Below are 12,875 nucleotides of genomic sequence, written 5' to 3'. Positions count from 1 at the left end.
CAAAGTGGTTATCTATTAGCTAGGTGGCTTCGTATGGTCACTAGTGGAGATAGAAATCATAAGTGCCTCTTCCTATCCACGAAATAAAAGTATACATCATCATAAAGTGCCTCCAGATCGAATTACGTACTGATTAGAGACCTGAGATCGATGGAAAAGGAAGTAAGATAAAAATTAGACCCAAGTCATCGTCAATATCTCTTGATTAAAAACTACAACAAACATTAATATATAGTTCATTAGAAAACACAAGAATAATAAGCATCATATATACTTTCATCATCTAAAAGTCAAGGTTCTAAAAGGCACTAGTCGGACGGTAGGATGGGGTCTAATACCTAGGCAGCTAGGTGGGCGCATAAGCAAACTAGGCGGATTTAAGTAAATCTATTGTATTTTGTGTAAATAAGTGTTTGTTTATACTTAAAATATATATAATTCCATCATAAGCTAGAAAATAGAATGATATATATTATGAAGTATTGGAACATAATGAAAATATAGGGAGCAAACATATAATGTGTGTTTATTTAAGTGTTCAATAAGTCTCTTACAATTTATTGGAAACAATAAAATGCAAAAGGAAAGTTATCTATTTTTTATCTAAGTGAGTTGCAACCTAGGCAGGTGTCTAGGCGGGTTTGGGCGGCACTAGATGGCTGGTCACCATCTCGATTAATGCATAGACATTTGAAAATTAAGAAAATGCGTCTAGACCTGCTGAGGCACTGCAGAGATGTATTTATTTATTTACTAAAGTGTTCCATTCTCCATTATATGAAAAAGAAAGTACCACTCCCTCCCACTGTTCACCAAGCTACTAATTATTCCAAACTAAGGAAAGTGGAAAATAACAAGAAGAAGAAAATAAGCAAATAAATGCAGAAGGGTAGGGTTTATAAGGAAGAGTTCATTTTGTGTATCTCCAAAAGTACATCGATCGGGAATTGGGGATGAAACAAACATATCTCCGTCCCCACCCCTATTCCTTCTCTAATAAGGATCTGAACTCTGTGGCAACTTCCTACTGCTAGAACATGCATGGTGGATTATTATTGCAGGAGCTTATAGAATTCTTTGCAGCCTATGATTTTAGTGAATGGGATTCATCTTTTTGTGCATTGTCTCTTTGTATTTTTATATAGAAGTATCTTCTTTCCACCAATCCATCAACTTTTGGAGGTTGACACTGTTTTTTTTTTTTTTTTTTCTTTTCTAGTGATTTAATTTAGTGTGTGTGTTTGTAAAATATAGGATAACAAATGCTAATGTCCTATAATCCTATTTATTTACCATCTTCATAATTTGATGAAAGAGGTGTGTGAGGAATTAAGGTGGCATGTGGAAATGGAAGAAGGCTTTTCCTCTAAATACGTGGGGTGAAATTATTAATTTTAAGAGTAAAATAAAGGGGCATTTTGATATAGACCCCTCATTTTTAGGCTTCTTAGATTAAACATCTGTTCAATTTAACAATTCGATTAAACATTCTCCTACAATTTGGTGCCATGTGTGTGACATCCCACATAGACCAGGGGAATGATCCTTATATGTATATTCTCATCCCTACCTAGCACGAGGCTTTTTGGGAGCTCACTGGCTTCGGGTTCCGTAACATCCTATATCGCCCAGGGGACTGATCCTTAAATGTATATTCTTATCCCTACCTAGCACGAGGCCTTTTGGGAGCTCACTGGCTTCGGGTTCCGTAGGAACTCCGAAGTTATGCGAGAAGGGGGCTAGAGCAATCCCATGATGGGTGACCCACTGGGAAGTTGCTCGTGAGTTCCCAAAAACAAAACCGTGAGGGAATGGTAAGCCCAAAGCGGACAATATCATGCTACGGTGGTGGAGCGGGCCCGGGAAGTGATCCACCCCGGGCGGGGATGTGACAATGTGTATGTTAATTAACCCATTGTAATGTACCTAAATTACATATTTTGCCATAGCCTTTAACATATCTCTTTGCCGTATCCAGTTTCTTCACCCCAAAATGCACACAAGTTTCCTAGATTCTTGCTAACTATGTCTTAGAGTTTTAATTCGAGTAGAATACTTGTTGAATATCACAAGGATTTGAATTTAAGGATATTTATAATGTTATTTTTCTAGTGAATTTTATTTTCCAGCGGTACTTCCTTCCTACGAACGTACCATATAAGCCTTCTTTTCGTACCAAGGTCGACTTGGTATTCAGGTTCCAGTTACTGATTTTTATTCAATCATTAGTTGGGTGCTTTGATTTTGATTGTCTTTCGAAGTCGAGGGTTTTGATTAAACGAAAACAAATAAAAGATGAAAACTTGATTAATCTAGGTATAACTGAAGTTATCGAGTTAAAAAACATGATTCACACGTTAGGGTCGATGCATGTTGTGTATTAGCCAAATTGTTAATTAGGGTTTTAGTATTAATCGAATTAAGAATCCTATATGGAGCTTCGGTTGGATCTCAGATCTATCCAACTTGCTAGAAGTTACACCACAACGTACGTAACTAGTATAAGAAGTTGAGGGTCCTGAGCAAGGCTATGATTAGTACATTATTAATGTTATGCTAACTCATATTGGACTGCAACATTGTAATGTACCAGTTAACATTTTTAATTTGGTACATTATTGGACTGCAACTTTGTAATGTACCAAGAGTTTGGTATGTCATTTAATGTTATGCTGACTCATATTGATCGTTTGGTACATAAAATTTTTATTTTTGAAACGTATTTGTCTGGAAAAACGTTATACATTGTGTGTTTGTAATGTACCAGGAGTTTGATACGTTACTTAATGTTACACTAACTCATAATGATCGTTTGGTTCATGATATAATGTTAAATTAGATCATTCAAGGTGTTTGGTATGTAAAGTTAATTGCATTGGGGCAAAGTTATGCTCACTGGTCATTAGCTCCTATCAAAACGAGATTATACAAAGAAATTAGATTAAAAGCTAGAAATGGACGACGCCATTGGGCTAGTATCGAAATATATAGTAGGCCAACTAAGAAATGTGGTTCTTTGTTCGGAGGCTTTGATTTTGAAAAAGAAAAGAAAAGAAAAGAATGTGAGGCTTTGATTGAAGGCTTGGTATGTGATATCAAATGTTTAACACAACCGTGGTCAATAGATTTTCGTTTTGCTCCTCACGAATGTAACGAGGCAACACATCCAATGGTAGGTTTTGTTTCACGTGTAAGAGACTTTCATAGATGGGATTGAATTAAAAAAAACGTGGGAGAACCGGCTTCCTAAAGAATAGGCACGTACAAAAATATATCTACATAAAAGGATATATATGAAATTTAATAATTAATATATTAAATTAAAAAAACACAATAATGACTGTAAGATAAATATAAAAATGTTGACATGGCTATTGTTTAAGCGTCCTAATCAAATTTTGTATTATAACCAATGTTTAATCTAAAGAGTATTAAAAAAGTGATGGGGATTCTAATTTTCCCTAAAATAAATTAGAATTGGTCCTTGAACTAAGGTCCTAGTTTAGATTTCTTCCTTGAATTAAAAATTAGTTAATTAAGATTTTGGGTAATGTCCTATTTGGTATTGTTTTTCTTCACAAAAAATTGCTTCAATTTAAAGTTAAGTAATACAAAAGTCTAGCAAAAATAAAATATCTTACTTATTTTTTAGAGCATTGGCCTCCAAACAGCGGAACTTTTAAAAACAACATGTAGTTTTGTCACATCCCGCCCCGGGGGGGGACCACTTCCCAGGCCCGCTCCACCACCGTAGCACGATATTGTCCGCTTTGGGCTTATCATTCCCTCACGGTTTTGTTTTTGGGAACTCACGAGCAACTTCCCAGTGGGTCACCCATCATGAGATTGTTCTAAGCCTCTTCTCGCTTAACTTCGGAGTTCCTAAGGAACCCGAAACCAGTGAGCTCCCAAAAGGCTTCGTGCTAGGTAGGAATGAGAATATACATTTAAGGATCACTCCCCTAGGCGATGTGGGATGTCACAATCCACCCCCTTAGGGGCCCGACTTCCTCGTCGGCACACCACGACCAGGGTTAGGCTCTGATACCAATTGTCACATCCCGGCCCGGGGTCCACCACATCCCGGGCCCGCTCCACCACCATAGCACGATATTGTCCGTTTTGGGCCCACCACGCCCTCACGGTTTTATTTTTGGGAACTCACGAGCAACTTCCCAGTGGGTCACCCATCATGGGATTGCTCTAGCCTCCTTCTCGCTTAACTTCAGAGTTCCTACGGAACCCGAAGCCAGTGAGCTCCCAAAAGGCCTCATGCTAGATAGAGATGGAAATATACATTTAAGGATCACTCCCCTGGGCGATGTGGGATGTCACAAGTTTGCTTTTAAAGCTGCTTTTATGAAATTATAAAAATGATATTATTTATTCTACAATATTTTCTCCCTTGGAGAACAAATGGGCACCACCATCTACGACTGCAACCACCAGCCTTATACCACTGTCGTCATCACCACCACCACCAACAACGCTACAATCATTGTCGCCATAATCGCCACCATTACTCATACCTCTACACCCAACCACCACCCCCTATTATTGGCACCAGCACCAACCTTAACCATTGCCACTTCCATCACTACAACTATCCACGCCACCATTGTCGATGCCACCACCCCACTACTATGTTCATTTCTGTCATTATATAAAATTATCATTTTTACATTAAAATTTACCAAACGCTTTTACACTTTTTTTAATACTCACAACACTTTCAAAAAGATGTTTATCAAACGCTCAGTCTTTATTTTACAATTGATTATTCTAAAAGCATTTTATCAAACATTCAATTGCTTTATTTTACAGTTAATTATCCTTAAAAGAGTTTTTTTTTTATTTTATTTGTTTTTATTTTATTATTATTTTAATAACAGAAATTCCAAACTGGCTCAAAATGTGGAGCATTGCTCCATTCCGTTGACTTCCGTAAAAAAAAATCTCTTTAGTTTAATTACGTGGCACATATGTGGGCCTACATATCTTATATTGTGATGATGTCACGTATATTAAAAATAATTATATATTAGCAATTAAATTAAGAGTGATTTTGTATAAAATCAATACAAAGTTATCATCTTGACAATAGATCAACAATATTTATGTTAATTATAAATAGGTTAATCATGCATTGTAACATTTAAATGCATTTAAAATAAACAAAAATTATAGAATCTGTCATTACAGCTGGCACCCACTTCAACTGACACCCCATTTCTCATATTTTTTATATCTTGAAATAGGTCAATATAGATCAGACACTACGTTGCAGTGTCTGTTTCCTAAGTCTGTTTTTGACATTTGGATTCAAACGCTGTGTAGCAGTGTCCATTTCATAGTTTTGTTTTTTCCATCACTCATATGTCTCATACGTGCCTGTTTTTACATTTGGATTCAGACATTGTAATGCAATGTCTGTTTCCTGGTATTTTTTTTATTTTTCGATTCATACACTACGTTGAAGTGTCTGTTTCCCAGTTCTATTTGTTTTCATCGCTCACATGCCTTCTATGCTTAACACCACACGTGATTGTTGATTTCTACATTTGGATTCAGACACTGCATTGCATTGTCCATTTCTTGCTTTGTTTTTTACATTTAGATTCAGACACTGCAACATAATATCCTTTTCCTGTTTTGTTTTTCACATTTGGATTCGAGTCTATTTCTTGTATCTGTTTTTTACATTTAAATTCAGACGTTGCAGTGTATTGTTCGTTTCTTGTTCAGTTTTTTACGTTTGGATTCAGGCACTGCAACGCAATGTTCATTTCTTGTTCCTTTTTTTTTTTTTTTTTTTTTTTTTTTTTTTTTTTTTTTTTTGCATTTGGATTCAGACACTATGTTGCAGTGTTTGTTTCCTGGTTCTACTTTTTACATTTTAATTCGGATGTTCCATCGCAGTATCCATTTCTTAATTCTTTACTAGTTGATATACACGTGCAACCACTCCTTCCCAAACCTTGCCGCCATCAATCGCTTCATGATTTCATGGATGTCGTTCATGTTTTGGAAGGAATCATGTCAATTGCGATGTTGTAGTAAATTCAGACTTTGCATTGCAGTTTGCATTGTGAAACATTAATTGCAATGCAGTCTATGCAAAGTTCCCACCAAAACGTGATATAGTAGCGGTGGTGGAGACAAACGGATCTCAAACGGATCTCACAGCAAATTAAAAGGATTCAAGATGAAATCGAACAACTCGAAACAAAATCGATTGGCATTCGTGGTAGAGATCATCGTCGATTTCTTGTAATTTCATAAATTTGTTTGGGTTATCAAGAGCAAGAGTCAGAGAAGTGAAGGAGAGAGAGTACAAAATATTCTTTTAATCTTAGTATGGGTTAAATAGTATTTTCATGCACAAACTAAGGAAGCACATAAAACACGAGCCCCGTGCCATTGGTCTTAAACTAATTAATAAAAATAATTCATTGATCTAGCCCAAAAACGAAATTTACTCTTGATATATCCTTAAATACAAAAGAATCTATTGACTTTAACAGAAAAAACCTTTAAATTAAATACATATGAAGTATAGATAGATTATAGATTTATATATAGTACTTCTTAGTTTCTATCATTCTTCAATCTAAATTTTCACCATTTCCAATATAATTTTTATTAGTCTTAAGAGTGCTTGAAGGCTTTTTTTTTTTTTTTTTTCCAAGTGAATTTTCTTGGACTCAATTAGAAGTCAAAAGTATTTTTTTAGTCGTGCATGGTTATAGCCATGATCATTTATTTTTAAGAGTTTATGACATGTTTACTTACATAGATTGAATATTGAAATTATTCTTATTCTTAACTTTTGTGTGTTTATTAACACATGAATATTGTTTTCCACAACGATATTCTAGTTCAAAATGCAGGGATATTCCACTCTAAAAGAATGGGGATCAGACTAAGCCACCAAGTGAGCTAGCCATAACTAAGTATCATACTCAGCATAAATATTATACGTCCTCGCAATCAATGTGGTGAAACATGAAATCTTTCACTTATAAGTGAAGAAAAATACTACTATATCGTAGTATTAATTGTACAACATAAGTATAATAATTATTTTAATTCATAACTTCCTTGTGTTTGTTAGCACATACAGAAAAAAGAAGAGTTAGTTCCACATTAAACTTTATAATCTAATAACTGAAAAGTAAAAATAAATTCATAACTTTACTTGTCTTTGATTCATGATTTCTCTGTTCCAAGGTCTTTAGGGATAATGTTTTTGAGATCAATGTCTCCTGATCTATACTCTTGAAAAATCTCTACTTGTCACACCCATGTATGCTCTAGAAAATCTCTACTTGTCACACCCATCTATGCCTCACCTAACTCTCCCCTTATGATTTTCCTACCCATACCTTGTTGCGTGAGGAAATCTTAGGGAATAAGGAATGAAGAGATATTTTTGGTATAAAATTATGTAATTGGTATCCTAGTGGTTTTGGGATACTTGTTTCCTAGTTTGTAGGAGATTGTATATGTTTATATATTCCTCTATGTGAGAAGAATAAAGATAAGAAAAATATTCATCTAAAACCTAGAATTTAACTTGGTATCAAGAGCAGGTTTCGACCTGTCTCGTCTCGGAAAAAAACCCTAGCCGTCAAAACTTTGGTGTTCATCAAATCTTGAACCCAGAAACCAAAGCACCGTAGCCTTTGGAATCAACAAAGCTACAGAAAAAAAAAACAAATATACATAACCTGCACATTTGTCCGTGCAATGGCAGACATCAAAACTGGAGATATAATTCCCATGCAAACTATATCGGTCCAAGGTGAGTCATCCAACGTCAACTCCATTCCGTTTGGGTATCGATTGAGCGACTCGAACTTCAAGGTTTGGTCGAAGATGATGGAGGTTCATGCTTCAGGTCTCGGTAAGCAAGGGTATCTAACGGGAAGAATCCCGGCAGTAGATGAAGATGATCCAGGATATGTGAAGTGGTCAACGGAAGATGCTATTGTGCGTGGGTGGTTGCTCAAAACCATGGAACCCCACCTGCTTGGCCTGTTTATAGACTTGCCCACGGCTAAAGATATCTGGGAGAGTGTCACCCAGATGTTTTATGATGGTTCTGATGAGTCCCAATACTATGAACTCCGGTGCAAGGCTACACGGACGAGACAGGATGGTCGTCAAATTAATTTGTACTTCACTGAATTAAAGAGTGTGTGGCAGGACCTTGACAGACGACGTCCTCTTCGTATGGTGTGTGGAGCAGATTTGAAAACTCGTAAAGAAGAACTCGCAAAAGATAGGGTGTATGATTTTCTTGCGGGATTAGATGGTGTGTTTGACCAAGTTCGGAGTGAGATTCTAAGGATGAAACCTATCCCCGGAATCGAAGAATGCTTCAATTTGGTACGACGTGAATCCCAAAGGCTGGTCACTATGATGGGAACAAAATCTACAATGATAGCACCTCCTATGGCTATGGCAACTAAGGCACCTGGGTCTCGTCCACCATCTAATGGAAGTTCTCGATCATTCCGAACCCATGAGGATATTGATAAGGACAAACTCCATTGCAATCATTGTAATGGAACAAAACACACTGAAGAGACCTGTTTTGAAATTCATGGGTACCCAGAATGGTACTGGGAAAGGAAGAAGGAGCTAAAGGCACGGGGGAACAAACGGGCTGGACAGGCCCGTATGGCAGCCACTGGATCAGGAGCCGCATATAATGCAGCAGGGAGCCAAGCTGGGTCCAAGGCCCAACAAGAGAAATCTGATGGGAGCAGGGGGATAGCTGCTGTTGCAGCGAGTCAACTAAGGCCCAGCCCGTCAAGTCCAATAGCTGCAGCCCAGTTTGCGGTGCCAATTTCAGAAGCAGCTTCCAAGGAGACAGAAACGGGCCCACTTCTATCCTTAATCAATCAAATTTCAATGGGTGACAACGCAGAAGATTCAGGTAAAATCGGTACTGTTTTAATAACTTCCACCAAGAGAGATACTGGTTGGATAATTGACTTTGGAGCTACAGACCATATGACTTACGATGCATCATTATTTTATCACATGACTTCACCATCTAAAGAAGATGTCATTACAGCCAACGGTGATGTTGCTCCTGTAACGGGAGCGGGTTCTATTTCCCTTACTCCATCTTTGTCTATTCACAATGCACTACTTGTTCCAACATTATCTAATCATCTACTTTCTGTTGGTCAAGTTACTGAGCAATTAGATTGTGTTGTGTTAATGTTTCCCACATTTTGCCTACTTCAGGATATCCAGACTCGGGCGATAATTGGGCGTGGTACTAAGAGGAGAGGGTTATATTATGTGGATGATGTATCGGCAAGTCACGTAAATCAAGTGCGCAGTGGTCATCCGAACAAGAATAAGACAATTTGGTTATGGCATCGTCGATTAGGGCATGCATCTTTTGGTTATTTGAAAAAATTGCTACCGTCTTTATTTCGTGGTATTTCAGACTCTGATTTTCAGTGTAATGATTGCATTCTTGCAAAAAGTCATCGTACTTCTTATCATTCGAGTTTCAATAAAAGAACAATTCCTTTTGAGCTAGTTCATTCTGATGTGTGGGGGCCTTCTCCAGTAGCCACTAGTCATGGGGTTCGTTGGTTTGTTATCTTTGTGGATGACTGCACCCGAATGACATGGCTTTATACTATGAAGAATAAAAGTGATGTTGGACAGATTTTTAACCAGTTCTACTGCATGGTTAAAAATCAATTCTCTCTACCCCTTAAGGTTCTTAGGTCGGATAATGGTGGGGAATATATCAATACCGAACTTTCTCAATTTTTTCAGGAGCACGGCATTCTTCATGAGACTACTTGTCCACACACTCCACAGCAAAATGGTGTAGCCGAGCGAAAAAATAGACATATTTTGGAAACCACTCGAGCCCTCCTCATTGGTGCTCACGCTCCTCACTCTTATTGGGCGGATGCCGTCAGATACTCCGTTTATCTAATGAACCGCATGCCATCCCGAGTGCATAATTTTCGCACTCCTATGGCAGTTCTTGCTGACCATGTGACATTACCATCTTCTCTTCATTTGTCCCCACGTATCTTTGGTTGTGTGGCATATGTGCATCTCCATAAAAATCAGCGCAGTAAGTTGGATCCATGTGCAGTTCGTTGTATTTTTCTGGGATTTAATAGTCAGCAAAAGGGGTACCGATGTTATCATCCACCAACTAAGCATTTGTACGTCATCATGGATGTTACATTTTCCGAGCACGAGATGTTTTTTCCCACTGAAAACACTTACTATAATCTTCAGGGGGAGATGAGCACAAATGAAGATTATAGTTGGATTGATCTGCCAACTGTGCAGGTGGATGACACCTGCCGTAATACCATATGCCAGCCAGCCGAGAGTTCTAGTGGTTTAAGTAGCCGTGAGTGCAGCAGATTTGATGAGCCCAATCTGGGCTTGTGCCGTGAGTCCAACAACCTGTGTGAGCCCAATTTGGGCTTGTCTACTTTGGATTATGTGACAAGTGGGTCTGGGGGCTTAGGGACCGAAAGCCTTTCTAAGTCCAGCACACAAATTGGACCGAGCAGCAGCACACAAATTGGACCGTGTAGTGACAGCTCAAACACTTCAAGAAATAACCCTCCTCTAGTTGTACCCGTCCGTGTGCCCGAGGATATCCATGAGGTAAGCTTATTCCAATCTAATGAAGCTCATAATTTGACTAACATTGAAAGTAATTATGTATTACCCCCGAGACAAAATCGTGGGAAACTTCCTGACAGGTATTCTCCGGATGGGAAAATTAGATATGCAATTGCAAAGTATGTTTCTACACATCGACTGTCTTCCAAGTACCAAGCCTTCGTGAATACAATGGATGTTATCAAAATTCCAACAAAAGTGGAAGAAGCTTTGCAAGATCCTAGATGGAAAGAGGCAATGGAGGTAGAAATGAAAGCCCTACAAAAAAATGAAACTTGGAGCGTGGAGTCATTACCACAAGGAAAAAGACCAGTGGGATGCAAATGGGTGTTCACCATAAAACACAAAGCTGATGGAACCATTGATAGATACAAGGCAAGGTTGGTTGCTAAAGGGTACACACAAACTTTTGGGGTAGATTATCAGGAAACATTTGCCCCAGTAGCAAAGATGAATACCATACGAGTTCTTTTGTCTTTAGCTGCAAACTTTGATTGGCCGTTGAAACAATTTGATGTGAAGAATGCTTTTCTACATGGCGACTTGGAGGAAGAAGTATACATGGAACTCCCACCTGGGTATGAAGTTCAGAATAAAGCAGGCAAAGTATGCAGACTACGAAAGGCTCTTTATGGACTCAAACAATCGCCAAGGGCCTGGTTTGGAAGATTCACTGATGCAATGAAGAAATACGGGTACCAACAAGGGAATGCGGACCACACTTTGTTTATCAAACGCAGGGAAGGAAAGGTTACCTTGTTGATAATCTATGTGGATGATATGGTAGTCACAGGTGATGATACAGAGGAAATGGAAAGATTACAGGAGTATCTTTCTTCTGAGTTTGAGATGAAAGATTTAGGGGGTTTGAAGTATTTCTTGGGAATTGAAGTTGCTCGTTCCCGTGGTGGTATTTACTTATCCCAGCGGAAGTATGTTCTGGATCTTTTATCTGAAACTGGGATGTTGGCATGTAAACCCGCAGAAACACCTATAGTTCAGAATCATCATTTGGCTGTCTACCCGGACCAGGTTCCTGCAAACAGGGAAAGATACCAGAGGTTAGTAGGGAGGTTGATTTATTTGTCTCTCACAAGACCAGATATTGCATATGTTGTTAGTGTAGTAAGTCAATTTATGCACTCTCCTAGTGAAGATCACATGGCTGCAGTAATGCGAATATTGAGTTATTTGAAAGGTGCACCTGGAAGAGGGTTGATTTTCAGGAAACATGGGCATTTGGAGATAAAAGGGTACACTGATGCTGATTGGGCCGGGAACATTACTGATAGACGCTCTACATCAGGGTACTTTACATTTGTTGCAGGAAATCTTGTGACTTGGAGGAGCAAGAAACAGAATGTGGTGGCAAGGTCTACGGCAGAGGCTGAATACCGTGGGATGGCACATGGGATTTGTGAGCTATTATGGCTAAGGATTCTTCTTACAGAGATTGGGTTCAAGCCACATGGAACGATGCTTTTATATTGTGATAATCAAGCTGCGCGAGAGATAGCTAATAATCCAGTTCAGCATGATCGTACAAAACATGTTGAGGTGGATAGACACTTTATTAAAGAAAAGTTGGATGTTAAGCTAATTGACATTCCATATGTGAGATCCGAAGACCAGCTAGCTGATGTGTTAACGCATGCAGTGACGACAAGAGTGTTTCAGAACTCACTTGACAAGTTGGGCCTAGGAGATATCTACGCACCAACTTGAGGGGGAGTGTTGCGTGAGGAAATCTTAGGGAATAAGGAATGAAGAGATATTTTTGGTATAAAATTATGTAATTGGTATCCTAGTGGTTTTGGGATACTTGTTTCCTAGTTTGTAGGAGATTGTATATGTTTATATATTCCTCTATGTGAGAAGAATAAAGATAAGAAAAATATTCATCTAAAACCTAGAATTTAACTTACCCAACTATCTCCCACTTTCCATATATATGGTCTGGCAAAAATTCTTGGATGCTCTTGTCCGGTGTTCTTGATGTTTTAACTGTTAGCATTTAATTTTATTTTATTTTTTGTGTTTTTAAACAAAAATCTAATAGTTAAAACACCCACAATACTGGTTCTCTTGAGCACCCAAGAAAATCCTTATGTTTGGGTTGAATAATCTTAATATGTAGGGAATACAGAACATGGTAATCAATCCATTTTTAAGGCTTAATTGTAGCA

The sequence above is a fragment of the Pyrus communis genome, chromosome 12 (assembly GCF_041283825.1).
Source record: "Pyrus communis isolate YQ-2024b chromosome 12, ASM4128382v1, whole genome shotgun sequence".
NCBI lineage: Eukaryota > Viridiplantae > Streptophyta > Magnoliopsida > Rosales > Rosaceae > Pyrus > Pyrus communis.
Note: the sequence above shows the minus strand (reverse complement) of the source record.